Genomic DNA, 19,205 nt, shown 5'->3' on the forward strand with positions numbered 1-19,205 from the left:
CCCAAACCAAAACTTGAACCCAGACCAAGATCAGAACCAACGACTTAGACCCAGAACTGAATCCAGACTCAGATCGGGATTGGAACCCTGGACTCGGACCCAACCTAAACCAACGCCCAGGAGGCGAACCACACCAAGAGCCTAAACTGGACCTAGACTGAAATCAAGACCCGAACCAAAACTCAGACCAGGACTCGAACTCTGACCCGAACTCAAATCCAAACTCGAACTCAGAATCGCAAATGATGGAACTAGAACCGAACTAGGACTATGACCAAGACCAGGACCTAAACCAAAACCGGACCCAGATCAAAACCCAGAAGAGACCTATTCCCGAACCGAGACTAGTACTCGAACCTGAACATAGATCGAACCCAAACCCACACAATAACCGGGACCTGGACCCCGAATCAGGATATAGACTTGGGAAACAGAACTAGGACTGGGACTTAGTAACCGACCCAGACCCGAACGTGAACCTAGGACCCAGCTCGTGACCCGTCACCAAAAATGGAACTAGACTGGGACCCGAGATTGGGATACGAATCTAGACCCAGGGCTTGGAAAAAACTTGTAGTCGGTGTCTGGATTTGGAATCCAGCCCTGGACCCGAACCCTGACAAGGACCCGAACCCACACCCAGACCTGAACCCAGTCCCAAACGCAAAAGTGGACCCCAACCCGTACCCTGTGACCCGAAATTTGAACCAAGACCAGAAGTTGACAGGGACTAGAACTAGGACTTGGAGTGGGAATCATAACTGAAATTTGACCTAGATCTAGAACCGTATCTGGACCAGGACCCGGACTCCAAATCAGGTTCTGTGTCCTTAGTCTGGTTCCATGTTTGGGTCTGAATTAAGGTTTGAGTTTGGGTCCCGAGTCCAGGTTTGGGTTTGGATCCGGGTTCGGCTCCCAATTCGGGACTAGGTTAGACTTGGAGTTCGCGTCTCGGTCCGGTTACGGTTCTGGATCTAGGTCCAATTTCAGTTATGATTCAATGTCCAAGTCCTAATTCCAGTCCCAGTCAACTTCCAGTTTTGGTTCAAATTTTGGGTCACAGGGTACGGGTTCGGGTCAACTTTTGGGTTTGGGACTGGGTTCAGGTCCGGGTGTGGGTTCGGGTCCTTGTCAGGGTTCGGGTCCAGGGCTAGGTCCCAAATCCAGACACCGACAACAGGTTTTTTCCAAGCCCTGGGTCGAGATCCGGATCCCAATCTCGGGTTCCAGTCTAGTTCCATTTCTGGTGCCGAGTCACGAGCTGGATCCTAGGTTCAAGTTCGGGTCTGGGTCGGGTACAAGGTCCCGGTCCTAGTTCTGTTTCCCATATCCCTATCCTTATTCTTGGTCCAGGTCCTAGTTATTGTGTGGGTTTGGGTCCGTGTCTAGGTTTGGGTTCGAGTCCTAGTCTCGGTTCGGGTTCGAGTCCTAGTCTCGGTTTGGGTTTAGGTCTCTTTCTGGGTTTTGATCTAGGTTCGGGTTTGGGTTTATGTACTGATCCTTGTCCTAGTCCTAGTTCGGTTCTAGTTCCATTTGCAATTCTGAGTTCAAGTTTGGGGTTGAGTTCGGGTTGGAGTTCGAGTCCTGGTCTGAGTTTGGGTTTGGGTCTGGATTTCAGTCTAGATCCATATCAAGCTCCGGGTGTGGGTTCGCCTCCTGGATCTTTGTCTAGGTTGTGTCCGAGTCCCAAGTTCCAATCCCGATCTGAGTTTGGATTTAGTTCTGGGTCTAAGTCCTTGGTTCTGATCTTAGTCTAGGTTTAAGTTTAGGTCCGAATCAAGGTCTAGCTTTGGGTCTGATTCTAGGTGTGGGTGTTTGAGTTCGGGTCCGAGTTTATGTCCGGGTTTGTGTCCAGGTTTGGACCCCAATCTGGGTCAACGTTCGGGTCCAGGTCCACGTTCGGGTCCCGAGTGCCCGTCCAAGTTTGAATCTGTGTCAGGATCTCGGTCCAGATCTATGTCCAGCATTTCGATTCCTATCTAGTTCCAAGTCTGTGTTTGGGATCGGGTCCCAGATTTAGGTACAGGTCCAGGTCTCAGTTCCGGAATGGGTACACGACCGTGTCCGGACCCGAGTTCCAGTTTAAGTTTGGGTTTGAAGCTAGTTCTGTCTTCAGTTCTAGGTGTGGGTCCTTGTCCTGGTCATGGTCGTAGTCTTGTTCTAGGGTCCTGGTTCTGCGATTCTTGTTCAAGTTCTAATTTTGGGTCCCAGGTCTTGGTCTCGGTTCGTGTTTGGTTCTTCGTCTTGGTTCTTGTCCTAGTCTGAGTCCCAGATCTAGACACCGACTACTGGTCTGTTCCAGGCCCCGTTACCTGAATCCCGAGTTAGGATCTAGATCACTGTCACGGTTCTCGGTCTGGTTCTAGTTCATGTCACAGGTCCCATTTCTGAGTTTGGGTTCAGGATCGAGACTGGGGTACGATTCTAGGTCCCGACCCTGGTTCTGTGTTCCTAGTCTAGTTCCATGTTTGGGTCTGAATTAAGGTTCAGTCGGCTCCCGAGTCAAGGTTTTGGGTGGGATCCGGGTTGGGCTTCCCATTCCGGTCTAGGTCGGATTTTGAGTCCGGGTCCTTGTCCGGTTACGGTTCTAGATCTACGTCCAATTTCAGTTATGATTCCAAGTCCAAGTCCGAGTTCCAGTCCAGATTAACTTCTGGTTTTGGTTTCAATTTTGGGTCACAGGGTACGGGTTCATGTCCGGGTGTGGGTTCGGGTCGTTGTAAGGGTTCGAGTCCTGAGCTGGGTCCCAAATCCAGACACCGACTACGAGTTTTGTCAAGTTTGCGTTTGGGTCGGTTACTAGGTCCCAATCCTAGTTCTGTTTCCCAGGTCCCTATCCTGATTCTGGGTCCAGGTCCTAATTATTATGTGGGTTTGGGTTCCGGTCTAGGTTCAGGTTCGAGTCCTAGTCTCGATTGGGGTTTAGGTCTCTGTCTGGGTTTTGATTTGGGTTCGGTTTTGTGGTTTAGGTCCTGGTCCTGGCCCTAGTCCTAGTTCTGTTCTAGTTCCATTTGCAATTCTGAGTTCTAGTTTGGGGTTGAGTTCGGGTCAGAGTTCATGTCCTGGTCTGAGTTTGGGTTCGGGTCCGGATTTCACTCTAGGGTCAGAACAGGCACCGAGTGGGGGTTCGCCTCCTGGGTCTTGGTCTAGGTTGGGTCCGAGTCGCAAGTTCCAATACCGATCTGTGTCTAGATGCAGTTCTGGGTCTTAGTCCTTGTTTCTGATCCTTGTCTGGGTTCGAGTTTGCGTCTAGGTCCGGGTCTAGCTTTGGGTATGATGATTCTAGGTGTATGTTTGAGTTCAGGTCCGAGTCTGTGTATGGATTTGTGTACAGGTCTGCACCCCGATCGAGGTCTAGGTTCGGATGCAGGTCCAATTTCGAGTCACGAGTGCTGGTCCAAGTTTGGGTCTGGGTTAGGATCTACGTCCAGATCTAGGTCTAGCATTTCGATCCCAGTTTGGGTCTTGGCCCGAGTCCAGGTTCGTATCCGGATCCCTATCGAGGTCCAAGTCTGTGTTTGGGATCGGTTCCCAGATTTAGGTCCAGGTCCACGTCTCAGTTCCGGTCTGGGTACACGACCGTGTCTGGGCCCGAGTTCTAGTCTCAGTTTGGGCCGAGGCTAGGTCTGTGCTCGGTTCTAGGTCTGCGTCCGGGTCTTGGTCACGGTCCTTGTCTTGTCCTAGGGTCCTGGTTCAGCGATTCTTTTTCAGTTTCTAATTTTGGGTCCCAGGTCTTTGTCTGGGTTCGTGTTTGGTTCTTCGTCTAGGTTATGGTCCTAGTCTGAGTCCAAGATCTAGACACCTACTACTGGTTTGTTCCAGGCCCCGTCACCCGAATCCCTAGTCAAGATCTGGATCACTGTCACGAGTCTCGGTCTGGTTCTGGTTCAGGTCCCAGGTCCCATGTTTGAGTTTGGGTTCGGGATCGAGACTGCAGTGCGGTTCTTTGTCCCGACCCTGGTTTTGCGTCCCTAGTCTGATTCTATGTTTGGGTTTGAATTCAGGTTCGGGTTTGGTCCCGAGTCCAAGTTTGGGTTGGGATTCGGGTCCGGCTCCCCATTCGGGTCTAGGTGAGATTTGGAGTCCGGAACCTGGTTTTGTTACGGATCTGGATCTAGGTCCAATTTCAGTTATGATTCAATATCCAAGTCCTAGTTCCTGTCCCGGTCAACTTCCAGTTTTGGTTCCAATTTCGGGTCACAGGGTACGGGTTCAAGTCCACTTTTGGGTTTTGGACTGGGTTCAAGTCCGGGTGTGGGTTTGAGTGCTTGTCAGGGTTCGGGTCCAGTGCTGCGTCCCAAACCCAAACACCGACAACGGGTTTTTTCTAATCCCTGGGTCCAGATCCGAATCCCAATCTCGGGTCCCAGCCTGGTTCCATTTCTGGTGCCGAGTCACGAGCTGGATTCTATGTTCAAGTTCGGGTCTGGGTCGGGTAGGTCCCGGTCCTAGTTCTGTTTCCAAGGTCCCTATTGTGATTCTTGGTCCAGGTACCGGTTATTGTGTGGGTTTGGGTCCCGGTCTAGGTTCGGGTTCGAGTCCTAGTCTCAGTTCGGGATTAGGTCTCTGTTTGATTTTTGATCTGGGTGTTTGGGTTTATGTCCTGGTCCTGGTCCTAGTCCTTGTTTGGTTCTAGTTTCATTTGTGATTCTGAGTTCGAGTTTGGGGTTGAGTTCGGGTCGGAGTTCGAGTCCTGGTCTTAGTTTGGGTTCGGGTCTGAATTTCAGTCTAGGTACATATCAAGCTCCGGCTGTGGGTTCGCCTCCTAGATCTTGGTCTAGGTTGTGTCTGAGTCCCAAGTTCCAATCTCGATCTGAGTCTGGATTCAGTTCTGTGTCAAAGTCCTTGGTTTTTATCTTGGTCTGGGTTCGATTTTGGGTCCGGGTCCGGGTCTAGTTTTGGGTCTGATTCTAGGTGTGGGTGTTTGAGTTCGGGTCCGAGTCTGTGTTTGGGTGTGTGTCCAGGTCTGGACCCCTATGTGGGTCTAGGTTCGAGTCCAGGTCCAAGTTCGGGGCCCGAGTGCGGGTCTAAGTTTGGGTCTTTGTCCGAGTCTATGTTCGTATCCGGATCCCTATCTAGGTCCAAGTTTGTGTTTGGGATCGGGTCCCAGATTTAGGTCCAGGTCCGGGTCACAGTTCCGGTTTGGGTACACGACCGTGTTCGAGCCCGATTTCTAGCCTCAGTTTGGGTCTGAGGCTACGTCTGTGTTCGGTTCTAGGTCTGGGTCCAAGTCCTTGTCACGGTCCTAGTCTTGTTCTAGGGTCCTGGTTCGGCGATTCTTGTTCAGGTTCTAATTTTGGGTCCCCGGTCTAGGTCTAGGTTCGGGTTTGGTTCTTCGTCTGGGTTCTGGTCCTAGTTTTAGTGCCATTTCTAGACACCGACTACTGGTCTGTTCCAGGCCTAGTTACCCGAATCCCGAGTCAAGATCTGGATCACTGTTACGGGTCTCGGTCTTGTTCTGGTTAAGGTCTCAGGTCCCATTTCTGAGTTTGGGTTCGGGATCGAGACTGAGGTGCGGTTCTAGGTCCCGACCCTAGTTCTTTATCCATAGTCTAGTTCCATGTTTGGGTCTGAGTTCAAGTTCGGGTTTGGGTCCCGAGTCAAGGTTTGGGTTGGGATCCGGGCCCGGCTCCCAATTCGGGTCTAGGTCTGATTTGGAGTACGGGTCCTGGTCCGATTAAGGTTCTAGATCTAGGTGCAATTTTAGTTATGATTCCAAGTCCAAGTCCTAGTTCAAGTCCTAGTCAATTTCAGGTTTTGTTTCCAATTTTGGGTCGCAGGGTACGGGTTCGGGTCCACTTTTGGGTTTTGGACTGGGTTTAGGTCCGGGTGTGGTTTCGGGTTGTTGTCAGGGTTCGGGTCCAGGGATGGGTCCGAAATCTAGACATCGACTACGGGTTTTGTCCAAGCCCTAGGTCTAGATCCGGATCCCAATCTCGGCTCCTAGTTTGGTTCCATTTCTGGTGCCGAGTCACGAGCAGGGTTCTAGGTTCAAGTTCAGGTCTGGGTCGGGTACTAGTTCCCGGTCCTAATTCTGTTTCCCAGGTCCCTATCTTGATTCTGGGTCCAGGTCCCGGTTATTGTGTGGGTTTGGGTCTCGTTCTAGGTTTGGGTTCGAGTCATAGTCTCGGTTCGGGTTTAGGTCTCTATCTGGGTTTTGATCAAGGTTCGGGTTTGGGTTTAGGTCCTGCTCCTTGTCCTAGTCCTTGTTCGGTTCTAGTTCCATTTGCGATTCTGAGTTGGAGTATGGGTTTGAGTTCGGGTCGGAGTTCGAGTCCTGGTCTGAGTTTTTGTTCGGGTTCGGATTTCAGTCTAGGTCCAGATCAAGCTCCGGGTGTGGGTTCGCCTCCTGGGTCTTGGTCTAGGTTCGGTCCAAGTCCCAAGTTCCAATATCGATCTGAGTTTGGATTGAGTTCTGGGTCTAAGTAGTTGGTTCTGATCCTGGTCTGGGTTCGGGTCTGGGTCTAGTTTTGGGTTTAATTCTAGGTGTGGGTTTGAGTTCAGGTCCGAGTCTGTGTCCAGGTCTAGAGCCAGGTCTAGGTTTAGGTTCGGGTCCACGTCCAAGTTTAGGTCTCGAGTGTGGGATCAAGTTTTGGTCTGGGTCAGGGTCTCGGTCCAGAGCTAGGTCCAGCATTTCGATCCCAGTCTAGGTCTTGGTCCGAGTCCAGGTTCGTATCCGGATCCCTATCAAGGTCCAAGTCTGCGTTTTGGATCGGGTCCCAAATTTGGGTCCAGGTTCGCGTCTAAGTTCCGGTCTGGGTACACGACCGTGTCCGGGCCCGAGTTCTAGTCTCAGTTTGGGTCTGAGGCTAGGTCTGTGTTAAGTTCTATGTCTTTGTCCAGGTCCTGGTCACGGTCCTAGTCTTGTTCTAGGGTCTTGGTTCGACGATTCTTGTTCAGGTTCTAATTTTGGGTCCCATGTCTAGGTCTGGGTTCGGGTTTTGTTCTTTGTCTGGGTTCTGGTCCTAGTCTGAGTCCCAGATCTAGACACGGACTACTGGTCTGTTCCAGGCCCTGTTACCCGAATCCCGAGTCAAGATCTGGATCACTGTCTTGGGTCTCGGTCTGGTTCTGGTTCAGGTCCCATGTCCCACTTCTGAGTTTGGGTTCAGGATCGAGACTGGGGTGCGGTTCTAGGTCTCGACCCTGGTTCTGTGTCCCTAGTCTAGTTCCATGTTTGTGTCTGAGTTCAGGTTCAAGTTCGCGTCCCTAGTCCATGTTTGGGTTGGGATCCAGGTGCGGCTCACAATTCGGGTCTAGGTCTGATTTGGAGTCCGGGTCCTGGTCCGGTTACGGTTCTGGATCTAGGTCCAATTTCAGTTATGATTCCAAGTCCAAGTCCTAGTTCCAGTCCCACTCAACTTCGGTTTTGGTTCCAATTTTTAGTCACAGGGTACGGGTTTGGGTCAACTTTTGGGTTTGGGACTGGTTTCAGGTCTGGGTGTGGGTTCGGGTCCTTGTTAGGGTTCGGTTCCACGGCTGGGTCCCAAATCCAAACACCGACTACAGGTTTGTCCATGCCATGGGTCCAGATCCGGAACCCAATCTCGGGTCCTGTCTGGTTCCATTTCTGGTGCCGCGTCACAAGCTTGGTCCTAGGTTCAAGTTCGGGTCTGGGTCGGGTACTAGGTCCCGGTCCTAGTTCTGTTTCCCAGGTCCCTATCCTAATTCTTGGTCTAGGTCCCAGTTATTTTGTGGGTTTGGGTCCCGGTCTAGGTTCGGGTTCGAGTCTTAGTCTCTGTTCGTGTTAGGTCTCTGTCTGGGTTTTGATCTGGGTTTTGATTTGGGTCTAAGTCCTTGTCCTTGTCCTAGTCCCAGTTCAATTCTAGTTCTATTTGCGATTCTGAGTTCGAGTCCTAGTCTGAGTTTGGGTTCGTGTCCGGATTTCAGTCTAGTTCCAGATCAGGCTCCGTGTATGGGTTCGGGTCCGGAGTTCAGTCTAGGTCCAGACCAGGCTCCGGGTATGGGTTCGCGTCCTGGGTCTTGGTTTAGGTTGGGTTCGAGTCCCAATTTCCAATCCCGATCTGGGCCTGGATTCAGTTCGGTGTCTAAGTCCTTAGTTCTGATCTTGGTCTGGGTTCGAGTTTGGGTCTAGGTCCGAGTATATCATTGGGTTTGATTCTAGGTGTGGGTGTTTGAGTTCGGGTCTGAGTCTGTGTTCGGGTTTGTGTCCAGATCTAGACCTCGATATGGCTCTAGGTTCGATTCCAGGTCCAAGTTCGGGTCCCCAGTGTGGGTCCAAGTTTGGATCTGGGTCAGGATCTCGGTCCAGATCTAGGACCAGAATTTTGTTCCCAGTTTGGGACTTGGTCCGATCCCAATTTCGTATCCGGATCCCTATCTAGGTCCGAGTCTATGTTTGGGATCGGTTCCCAGATTTAGGTCCAAGTCCGAGTCTCAGTTTCGGTCTGGGTACACAACCGTGTCCGGGCCTGAATTCCAGTCTCAGTTTGGGTCTGAGGCTAGGTTTGTGTTCGATTCTAGGTTTTGGGTCCGGGTCCTGGTCACGGCCCAAGTCTTGTTCTAGGGTCTTGGATCGGCGATTCTTTTTCAGGTTCTAATTTTGGGTCCCATGTCTAGGTCAGGGTTCAGGTTTTGTTCTTTGTCGGGTCCACTTTTGGGTTTGGGACTGGGTTCAAGTCAGGGTGTGGGTTCGGGTCCTTGTCACGGTTCGGGTCCACAGCTGGGTCCCAAATCCAGACACCGACTACGGGTTTTATCCAAGTCCTGGGTCCAGATCCGGATCCCAATCTCGGGTCCCAGTCTGGTTCCATTTCTGGTGCCAGGTCACGAGCTGGGTCCTAAGTTAGACTTCGGGTCTGGGTCGGGTACTAGGTCCCGGTCCTTGTTCTGTTTCCAAGGTCCCTATCCTGATTCTATGTCCAGGTCTCGGTCAAGGTTCGGGTTCGAGTCCTTGTCTCGGTTTGGGTTTAGGTCTCTGTTTGGGTTTTGATCTGGGTTTGGCTTTGGGTTTAGGTCCTTGTCCTGGTCCTATTCCAAGTTCGGTTCTAGTTCCATTTGCGATTCTGAGTTAGAGTATGGGTTTGAGTTCGGGTCTTAGTTCGAGTCCTAGTCTGAGTTTGGATTCGGGTCCGGATTTGAGTCTAGGTCCAGATTAGGCTCCGGGTGTGGGTTTCCATCCTGGGTCTTGGTCTAGGTTGGTCCGAGTACCAAGTTCCAATCGAGATCTAAGTTTGGATTTAGTTCTGGGTCTAAGTCCTTGGCTGTGATCCTGGTCTGGGTTCGAGTTTGTGTCCCCAGTGCGGGTCCAAGTTTGGTTCTGGGTTAGGATCTCGGTCAAGATCTATGTCTAGCATTTCCATCCCAGTATGGGTCTCTGTCTGACTCAAGATTCCAAGTCAAAGTCCTAGTTCCAGTCCCCGTCAACTTTCGGTTTTGGTTCCAATTTTGGGTCACAGGGTACGGGTTCGGGTCCACTTTTGGGTTTGGGACTGGGTTAAGGTCTGGGTGTGGTTTCGGGTTCTTGTCAGGGTTCGGGTCCAGGGTTTGGTCCCAAATCCAGACACCGACTACGGGTTTTGTCCAAGCCCAGGGTCCAGATCGGATCTCAATCTCGGGTCCCAGTCTCGTTCAATTTCTGGTGCCGCGTCACGAGCTAGGCCCTAGGTTCAAGTTCGGGTCTTGGTCGGGTACTAGGTCCCAGTCCTAGTTCTAGGTTCGTGTTCGAGTCCTAGTCTCTGTTCGGGTTTAGGTCTCTGTCTTGGTTTTGATCTGGGTTCGGTTTTGGGTTTAGGTCCTGGTCCTAGTCCTAGTCCTAGTATGGTTCTAGTTCCATTTGTGATTCTGAGTTCCAGTTTAGGTTTGAGTTCGGGTCGGAGTTCGAGTCCTGGTCTGATTTTGGGTTCGTGTCCGGATTACAGTCTAGGTCCAGATCATGCTCCGGGTGTGGGTTCGCGTCCTATGTCTTGGTCTAGGTTGGGTCCGAGTCCCACGTTCCAATCCCGATCTGAGTCGTGATTCAGTTCTGGGTCTAAGTCCATGGTTTTAATCCTGTTCTGGGTTCGAGTATGGGTCTGGGTCCCGGTCTAGCTTAGGGTCTAATTCTAGGTGTGGGTGTTTGAGTTCGGGTCTGAGTCTGTGTCCGGGTCTGTGTCAAGGTCTGGACCCTTATCTGGGTCTAGGTTTGGGTCCTGGTCCATGTCCATGTTCAAGTCCCGAGTGCGTGTCCAAGTTTCGGTCTGGGTCAGGATCTCGGTCCAGATATAGGTCGAACATTTTTATCAAAGTCTGGGTCTTGATCAGAGTCCAGGTTCGTATCCGGATCCCTATCTAGCTCCAAGTCTGTGTTTGGGATTGGGTCACAAATTTAGGTCCAGGTCCGGGTCTCAGTTCAGAATTGGGTACACGACCGTGTCCGGGCCCGAGTTCCAGTCTCAGTTTGGGTCTGAGGCTAGGTCTGTGTTCGGTTCTAGGTCTTGTTCCTGGTCACGGTCCTAGTATGGCTCTAGGGTCCTGGTTCGGCGATTGTTGTTCAGGTTCTAATTTTGAGTCCCAGATCTAGACACCGACTACTGGTTTATTCCAGGCCCCGTTACCCGAATCCCGAGTCAAGATATGGATCACTGTCACAGGTCTCGGTCTGGTTCTGGTTCAAGTCTGAGGTCCCATTTTTAAGTTTGGGTTCAGGATCGAGACTTGGGTGCGGTTCTAGGTCCGGACCTTGGTTCTGTGTCCCTAGTCTGGCTTCATGTCTGGGTCTGAGTTTAGGTTCGTGTTCGGGTCCCGAGTCCAGGTTTGGGTTGGGATCCGGGTTCGGCTCCCAATTCGGGTCTAGGTCTCACTTAGAGTCCGGGTCCTGGTTTGGTTACGGTTCTGGATCTAGGTCATATTTCAGTTATGATTCCAAGTCCAAGTCCTAGTTCAAGTCCCGGTCAACTTCCGGTTTTGGTTCCAATTTTTGGTCACAGGGTACTAGTTCGGGTCAACTTTTGGGTTTGGGACTAGGTTCAGGTCCGAGTGTGGGTTCTTGTTCAGGGTTGGGTCCCAAATCCAGACACCGACTACGGGTTTTGTCCAAGCCCTGGGTCCAAATCCGGATCCCAATCTCGGGTCCCAGTTGTTGGGTTTTATGCCCTAACTAAAACTCCATTTCAATGTAATCCATTTTATTCAACATCAATAAAGAAACAGAAGTATTTTGCATTCATTTGTGTATGTTTTGGTTCACCTTATCAATTGCTTGTCTATTTGATTTATAAATTCATCTGAAACCCTTTTTCAGATACTTGATCCTGTTTATTGTGTTGTCAACACTTTGGAAAGTAAACATGACTATGTGAATAAAGTTTCCTAGATTTATTAGACATAGCGTTTTACTGATATGATAATCTACGACAGAGTTTACTTGCATTTGGAGAAATGATATGCTCTTTCCAGAGCATTGGTTAAAGTAAAGCTCAGGTTGGGTGCATGGAGTATGCATCGGAAGGGACCGATATTGAACTTTGACTTAGATTTCTTAAACTTACCGTAATATCTATTCAAGTCAATATCGCCTAGTTGATCCTAGATCAAATGATCTTAATCCTGTTATGATTAGGCTCAATCTCAAGAGGCTATTCGTGTTCTTTGATTTGTTAGTTAAGCCTACTTTTAGGTCAGGGTGATACGTAAATTTTGGGAACACGGTAGTGCAATTGAGTGGGAGCGCTAACATAAACATGGAATCTATAGCTTCTATCTGGCGAATAGTAAGTAAAGGATGATCTCCTTCGAGCTTGACCAAACAAAAATAAATGGTGGAGTACTCATTTCAAATAAGCTGAAATATCATTTATACAGGGTTAAGTGTTTTAAGGATAAAATACATTGTAGGGTGTAACAGTAATCTAATCCCTTTGTAGTGTAGATCATTCTTATAGAGGATCATCGATCAAATTAGGATTATAACAATGGATAACTAATGATGTGTCTATATGGTGGAACATATAGAGCATTCTATATACTAAGAGTGCAATTCTAAGTTCTACGGGTGGATTCAACGAAGAATTAATAAGTCAGTGAATTTAGGTTATAAATTCTTGATCTGCTTATTGGAAGCTCGGTTATATAGACCAATGGTCCCCCAACTAGTTGAGATAATATTTCTTGTAAGACTCATATAATTGGTTGTGATTAATCAATTATAATTCTCAAATTAGACTATGTCTATTTGTGATTTTTTCACAAAGTAAGGGCAAAATTGTAAAGAAAGAGTTTTAGGGGGATATTTGTTAATTATGATACTTTGTATGGTTCAATTAATAAATATGATAAATGACAATATTATTTAATAATTATTTATAGTTATTAAATAATAAGAATTGGCATTTAAATGGTTGAATTTGAAAATGTGCATTTTGGAGAAAATGAGATGCAGAAATGATAAAACTGCAAAATTCAAAAAGTGAGGCCCAATTCCATATTGCCTAGGGCCGGCCACTTTTATAGCATTTATCATTTGATATTTTCATTATTTTAATGCCAAATAATTCAAACCTAACCCTAGTAGAATGCTATAAATAGATAGTGAAGGCTTCAGGAAATTTATACTTAACTTTCTACTTTTCATTCAGAGAAAAACCTGAGCCTTCTCTTTCTAACCCCTAGCCGACACTTCTCTCTCTCTCTTCTTCCTTGAGATTTCGAACCACTTAGTGATTAGAGTAGTGCCCACACACAGCAAGTGATACCTCAATCATAGTGAGGAAGATCCTGAAGAAAGACTTTCAACAAGAAGGAGTTTCAGCACTAAAGAAGGAGAGAAAGAGATCCATGTTCAGATCTTGATAATACTCTGCGACAGAAAGGATACAAGGGTTAGAGATATATGAACGGAAGGAGTCATATTATTCCTTGGCTCTGATCCTGGTCCGGCTTCGAGTTTAGGTCCGAGTACGGTTCTAGGTTTGGGTCTGATTCTAGGTATGGGTGTTAGAGTTCGAGTCCGAGTCTGTGTCCGGGTTTGTGTGTAGGTCTGGACCCCGATTCGGGTCTAGGTTCGGTTCCAGATCCAAGTTTGGGTGCCGAGTGCGGGTCCAAGTTTGTGTCTGGGTCAAGATCTTGGTCCAGATCTAGGACCAGCATTTTCATCCTAGTCTCGGTCTTGGTCCGAGTCCAGGTTCGTATCTTGATCCCTATCTAGGTCCAAGTCTGTGTTCGGGATCGGGTTCTAGATTTACGTCAAGGTCCGTGTCTCAGTTCCAGTCTGGGTACACGACCGTGTCTGGGCTCGAGTTCCAGTCTCAATTTGGGTTTGAGGCTAGGTCTTTGTTCGGTTCTAGGTCTGGGTCTGGGCCCTGGTCACGGTCCTAGTCTTGTTCTATTGTCCCGGTTCGGCGATTCTTGTTCAGGTTCTAATTTTGGGTCCCAGGTCTAGGACTGGGTTCGAGTTTGGTTCTTCGCCTGGGTTCTGGTCCTAGTCTGAGTCCCAGAACTAGACACCGACTACTGGTCTGTTCCAGGCCCCGTTACCTGAAACACGAGTCAAATCTGGATCACTGTCACGAGTCTCGGTCTGGTTCTGGTTCAGGTTCCATTTCTTAGTTTGGGTTCGGGATCGAGATTGGGGTGCGGTTCTAGGTTCCGACCCTGGTTCTGTGTCCCTAGTCTGGTTCCATGTTTGGGTCTGAGTTCAGGTTCAAGTTCGGGTCCCGAGTCAAAGTTTGGGTTGGGATCCGGGTCCGGCTCTGAATTCGGGTGTTGGACTGATTTAGAGTTCGGGTGCTGGTCCGGTTGCGGTTCTTGATCTATGTCCAATTTCAGTTATGATTCCAAGTTCAAGTCCTAGTTCCAGTCCCGGTCAACTTCCTGTTTTGGTTCCAATTTTGGGTCATAGGGTACGGGTTCGGGTCCACTTTTGTGTTTGGGACTTGGGTCAGGTCTGGGTGTGGTTTGGGTCCTTGTCAGGGTTCGGGTCTAGGGCTTGGTCCAAAATCCAGACACTGACTACGGGCTTTGTCCAAGCCCAGCGTCCAGATCTGGATCCCAATCTCGGGTCCCCGTCTGGTTCCATTTCTGGTGCCGCGTCATGAGCTGGGGCGTAGGTTCAAGTTCGGGTCTTGGTCGGGTACTAGGTCCCAGTCCTAGTTCTGTTTCCCAGTTCCATATCTTAATTCTGGGTCCAGGTCCCGGTTATTGTGTGGGTTTGAGTCCCGGTCTAGGTTTGGGTTCGAGTCCTAGTCTCAGTTCGGGTCTAGGTCTCTGTCTGGGTTTTGATCTGGGTTCGGGATTGGGTTTAGGTCCTGGTCCTAGTCCTAGTGCTAGTACGGTTCTAGTTCCATTTGCGATTCTGAGTTCGATTTTAGGTTTCAGTTCGGGTCAGAGTTCGAGTCCTGGTCTAAGTTTGGTGTCGGGTCCAAATTTCTAACTAGGTCCAGATCAGGCTCCAGGTGTGGGTTCGCATCCTATGTCTAGCTCTAGGTTGGGTCTGGGTCCCAAGTTCCAATCCCGATCTGAGTCTGGATTAAGTTTTGGGTCTAAGACCTTGGTACTGATCCTGGTCTTTGTTCGAGTTTGGGTGCTGGTCCGGGTCTAGCTTTGTGTCTGATTCTAGGTGTGGGTGTTTGAGTTCGGCTTCGAGTCTGTGTCCATGTCTGGACCCCGATCTGTGTCTAGGTTCGAGTCCAGGTCCAAGTTCGGGTCCCGAGTGCGGGTCCAGATCATGGTTAGGATCGTCGGTCTAGATCTAGGTCCAACATTTTGATCCCAGTCTGGGTCTTGATCCGAGTCCAGGTTCGTATCTAGATCCCTATCTAGGTCCAAGTCTGTGTTTGGGATCGGGTCCCAGATTTAGGTCTAGGTTCGGGTCTCAGTTTCGAACTTGGTACACGACCCTGTCCGGCCCAAGTTCCAATCTCAGTTTGGGACTGAGGCTAGGTCTGTTTTCGGTTCTTGGTCTGGGTCCGGGTGCTGGTCACGGTCCTAGTCTGGTTCTAGGGTCCTGGTTCGGCGATTCTTGTTCAGGTTCTAATTTTGGGTCCCAGGTCTAGGTCTTGACACCGACTACTGGTCTGTTCCAGGCCCCGTTACCCGAATCCCGAGTCAAGATCTGGATCACTGTCACGAGTCTCCATCTGGTTCTTGTTCAAGTCCCAAGTCCCATTTCTGAGTTTGCGCTCGGGATCGAGATTGGGGTGCGGTTCTAGGTCCCGACCCTAGTTCTTTGTCCCTAGTCTGGTTCCATGTTTGGGTCTGAGTTCAGGTTCGGGTTCGGGTACCGAGTCCAGGTTTGCGTTGGGATCCGGGTTCGGCTCTCAATTCGGTCTAGGTCCGATTTGGAGTCCGGGTCCTTATCCGGTTACAGTTCTGGATTTAGGTCCAATTTCAATTATGATTCCAAGTCCAAGTCCTAGTTCCAGTCCCGGTCAACTTCCGGTTTTGGTTCTGATTTTGGGTCACAGGGTACTGGTTCGGGTCCACTTTTGGGTTTGGGACAGGGTTCAGGTCCGGGTGTGGGTTCGGGTCCTTGTCAGGGGTCGGGTCCAAGGCTTGCTCCCAAATCCAGACACCGACTACGGGTTTTGTCCAAGCCCTGAGTCCAGATCCGGATCCCGATCTCGGGTCCCAGTCTAGTTCCATTTTTGGGGCCGGGTCACGTGCTACGTCCTTGGTTCAAGTACGGGTCTGGATCGGGTGCTAGGTCCCGGTCCTAGTTCCATTTCCAAAGTCCCTATCCTTATTTTAGGTCTAGGTCCAGGTAATTGTGTGGGTTTGGGTCCCGGTCTTGGTTCGGGTTCGATACCTAGACTCGGTTCGGGTTTAGGTATTTGTCTGGGTTTTAAGGATAAAATACATTGAAGGTGTAACGGTAATTTAGTTCCTATTCAATGTAGATCATCTACTATTAGAGGGTCATTGATCAAATTAGGATTATAACAATGGATAATATATTGTGGAACATATAGAGCGTTCTATATGACTGATAGTGCAATTCCAAGTTCTATGTGTGGATTCAATAAGGAATTAATAAGTTAGGGAATTTACTTGGTAAATTCAGTTCGACTTATTAGAAACTCGGTTATATAGGCCAATGGTCCCCATACTAGTTGAGACCATACTGCTTGTAAGACTCAGTTAATTGATTTTAATTAATCAATTATAATTCTAAAGTTAGACTATGTCTACTTTATGAATTTTCACTAAGCAAGGGCGAAATCGTAAAGAAAAGAGCTTCTAGATTTTATTTATTAATTAAGAGACTTTATATGTCTAATTAATAAATATATTAAATGACAATATTATTTAATAATTAATTTTTAGTTATTAAATAATTAGAATTGGCATTTAAATGGTTAAATTGGAAAATTGGCATTTTTGAGAAAATGAGATTGAGAAATGACAAAATGGCAAAATTGCAAAGTGAGGCCCATTATCCACTAATATAGTCGGCCACTCTGTATAGGGTTTACCTATCTAGACACCAACTATAGGTTTAGTCCAAGCCCTTGGTCCAGATCCGGATCCCAATCTTGGGTCCCCGGTCACTGTTCCATTTCTAGTCTTAGGGTCACGAGCTGGGTCCTAGGTTCAAGTTCAAGTTTTGGTCGGGTACACAGTCCAAGTCCTACTTCTGTTTCCCAGGTCCCTATCCTGATTTTGGATCAAGGTCCCAGTTATTATGTTGGTTTGGGTCCCGGTCTAGGTTCAGGTTCGAGTCCAAGTCTCGGTTAAGGTTTAGGTCTATGTCTAGGTTTTGATCTGGGTTCGGGTTTTGGTTTAGGTACTGGTCCTGGTCCTAGTCCTTGTTCAGTTCTAGTTCCATTTGCAATTCTGAGTTCGAGTTTTGGTTTGAGTTCGGGTCGGAGTTCGAGTCTTGGTCTGAGTTTGGGTTCGAGTCCGTATTTCAGTCTAGGTCCAAATAAGGATCCGGGTGTGGGTTCGCGTCCTGGGTCTTGGTCTAGGTTGGGCCCGAGTCCCAAGTTCCAATCCCGATCTGAGTTTGGATTCAGTTCTAGGTCTATGTCCTTGGTTCTGATCCTGGTTTTGGTTCGAGTTTTGGTCTGGGTCCGGGTCTAGCTTTGGGTGTGATTCTAGGTGTGGGTTTGAGTTCGGGTCCGAGTCTGCGTCCGGGTTTGTGTCTAGGTGTGGACCCCGATCTGGGTCTAGGTTCGGGTCCAGGTCCAAGTTCGGGTCCCGAGCGCGGGTCCAAGTTTGGGTTTGGGTCACGATCTCGGTCTAGATCTAGGTCAAGCGTTTCGATCCCAGTCTGGGTCTTGGTCCGAGTCCAGGTTCATATCCTGATCCCTATCTAGGTCAAAGTCTGTGTTTGGGATCGGGTCCCAGATTTAGGTCCAGGTACGGGTCTCAGTTCGGTGTGGGTACACAACCGTGTCAGGGCTTGAGTTCTAGTCTCAGTTTGGGTCTGAGGCTAGGTCTGTGTTCGGTTCTAGGTGTCCGTCCGGGTCCTGGTCGCGGTCCTAGTCTTGTTCTAAGGTCCTGATTCGGCGATTCTTGTTCAGGTTCTCATTTTGGGTCCGAGGTCTAGGTCTCAGGTCGGGTTTGGTTCTTCGTCTGTGCTCTGGTCCTAGTCTGAGTCATAGATCTAGACACCGACTACTTGTCTATTCGAGGCCCCGTTACCCGAATCTTGAGTCAAGATCTGGATCACTGTCACGGGTCTCGGTCTGGTTCTAGTTCAGGTCCCAGGTCCCATTTCTAAGTTTGGGTTCGGGATCGAGACTGGGGTGCAATTCTAGGTATCAACCCTGGTTCTGTGTCCCTAGTCTGGTTCCATGTTTGGGTCTGAGTTCAGGTTCGTGTTCGGGTCCTGAGTCCATGTTTGGGTTGGGATCCGGGTCCGGCTCCCAATTTGGGTCTAGGTTTAATTTGGAGTCCAGGTCCTGGTCCGGTTACGGTTCTGGATCTAGGTCAAATTTTACTTATGATTCCAATTCCAAGTCCTAGTTCCAGTCCTGGAAACTTCCGGTTTTGGTTCCAATTTTGGGTCACAGGTTACGGGTTCAAATCCACTTTTGTGTTTGGGACTGGGTTCAGGTCCGGGTTTGGGTTCGGGTCATTGTTAGGGTTCGAGTCTAGGGCTGGGTCCAAAATATAGACACCGACGACGGGTTTTGTCCAAGCACTGGGTCCAGATCCGGATCCCAATATCGGGTCCCAGTCTGGTTCAATTTCTGGGGCCGGGTCACGAGCTGGGTCCTAGGTTCAAGTTCGGGTCTGGGTCGGGTACTAGGTCCCAGTCCTAGTTCTGTTTCCCAGGTCCCTATCTTGATTCTGGGTTTAGGTCCTGGTTATTGTGTGGGTTTGGGTCCCGATCTAGGTTCTGGTTCGAGTCCTAGTCTCGGTTCGGTTAGGTCTCTGTCTGGGTTTTGATCTGGGTTTGCGTTTGGGTTTAGGTCCTGGTCCTGGTCCTAGTTCTAGTTCGGTTCTAGTTCCATTTGCGATTCTGAGTTTGAGTTTGGGTTTGAGTTCGGGTCGGAGTTCGAGTCCTGATCTGAGTTTAAGTTCGGGTTCGGATTTCAGTATACGTCCAAATCAGGCTCCGGGTGGGGGTTCGCGTCCTCGGTCTTGGTCTAGGTTTGGTCCGAGTCCCAAGTTCCAATCCCGATCTGAGTCTTGATTCAATTCTGGTTCTAAATCCTTGGTTCTTATCCTGGTGTTGGGTTTTGTGCCCTAAATAAAACTCATTTCAATATAATCAGATTTACTTATTAATAAAGATCAGAAATAACATTTTATGTTGCATGGTTCACATGATTTATTTCATGATTATTTATATAATGTATGAATTCTATTTAAGTCCAGAACATATGAATTTGTTAATGATTAGAGTGCTGTTAGCACAGTGGAATATAATCTTAATTATATGTTCGAAAGTTTATTTCCGGATTTGTCAATTCACTGTATTTAGACTGGCATGATATAATCAGCGATTGGTATTCTTACACCTTGGATAAGTGTTATGTCCTTTCCAGGGCATTAGCAAAGTTTACCAGTATCGGATGTATGGAGTATACATCGGAAGGGACCGATATTGAACTTCGATTAGATTTGTTAAAATTTACAGTAATATCTATTCAATTCAATATCACCTGTTGATCCTAGATCAAATGATCTTAATCCTGATATGGTTAGGTTCGATCTCAAGAGTATTATACATGTTCTTTGATTTGTAGTTAAGCGTACTTTTGGGTCAGGGTGATACGTACATTTTGGGAACATGATAGTATAATTGAGTGGGAGCGCTA

This window comes from Cannabis sativa, chromosome 7 (genome assembly GCF_029168945.1).
Source record: "Cannabis sativa cultivar Pink pepper isolate KNU-18-1 chromosome 7, ASM2916894v1, whole genome shotgun sequence".
Lineage (NCBI taxonomy): Eukaryota > Viridiplantae > Streptophyta > Magnoliopsida > Rosales > Cannabaceae > Cannabis > Cannabis sativa.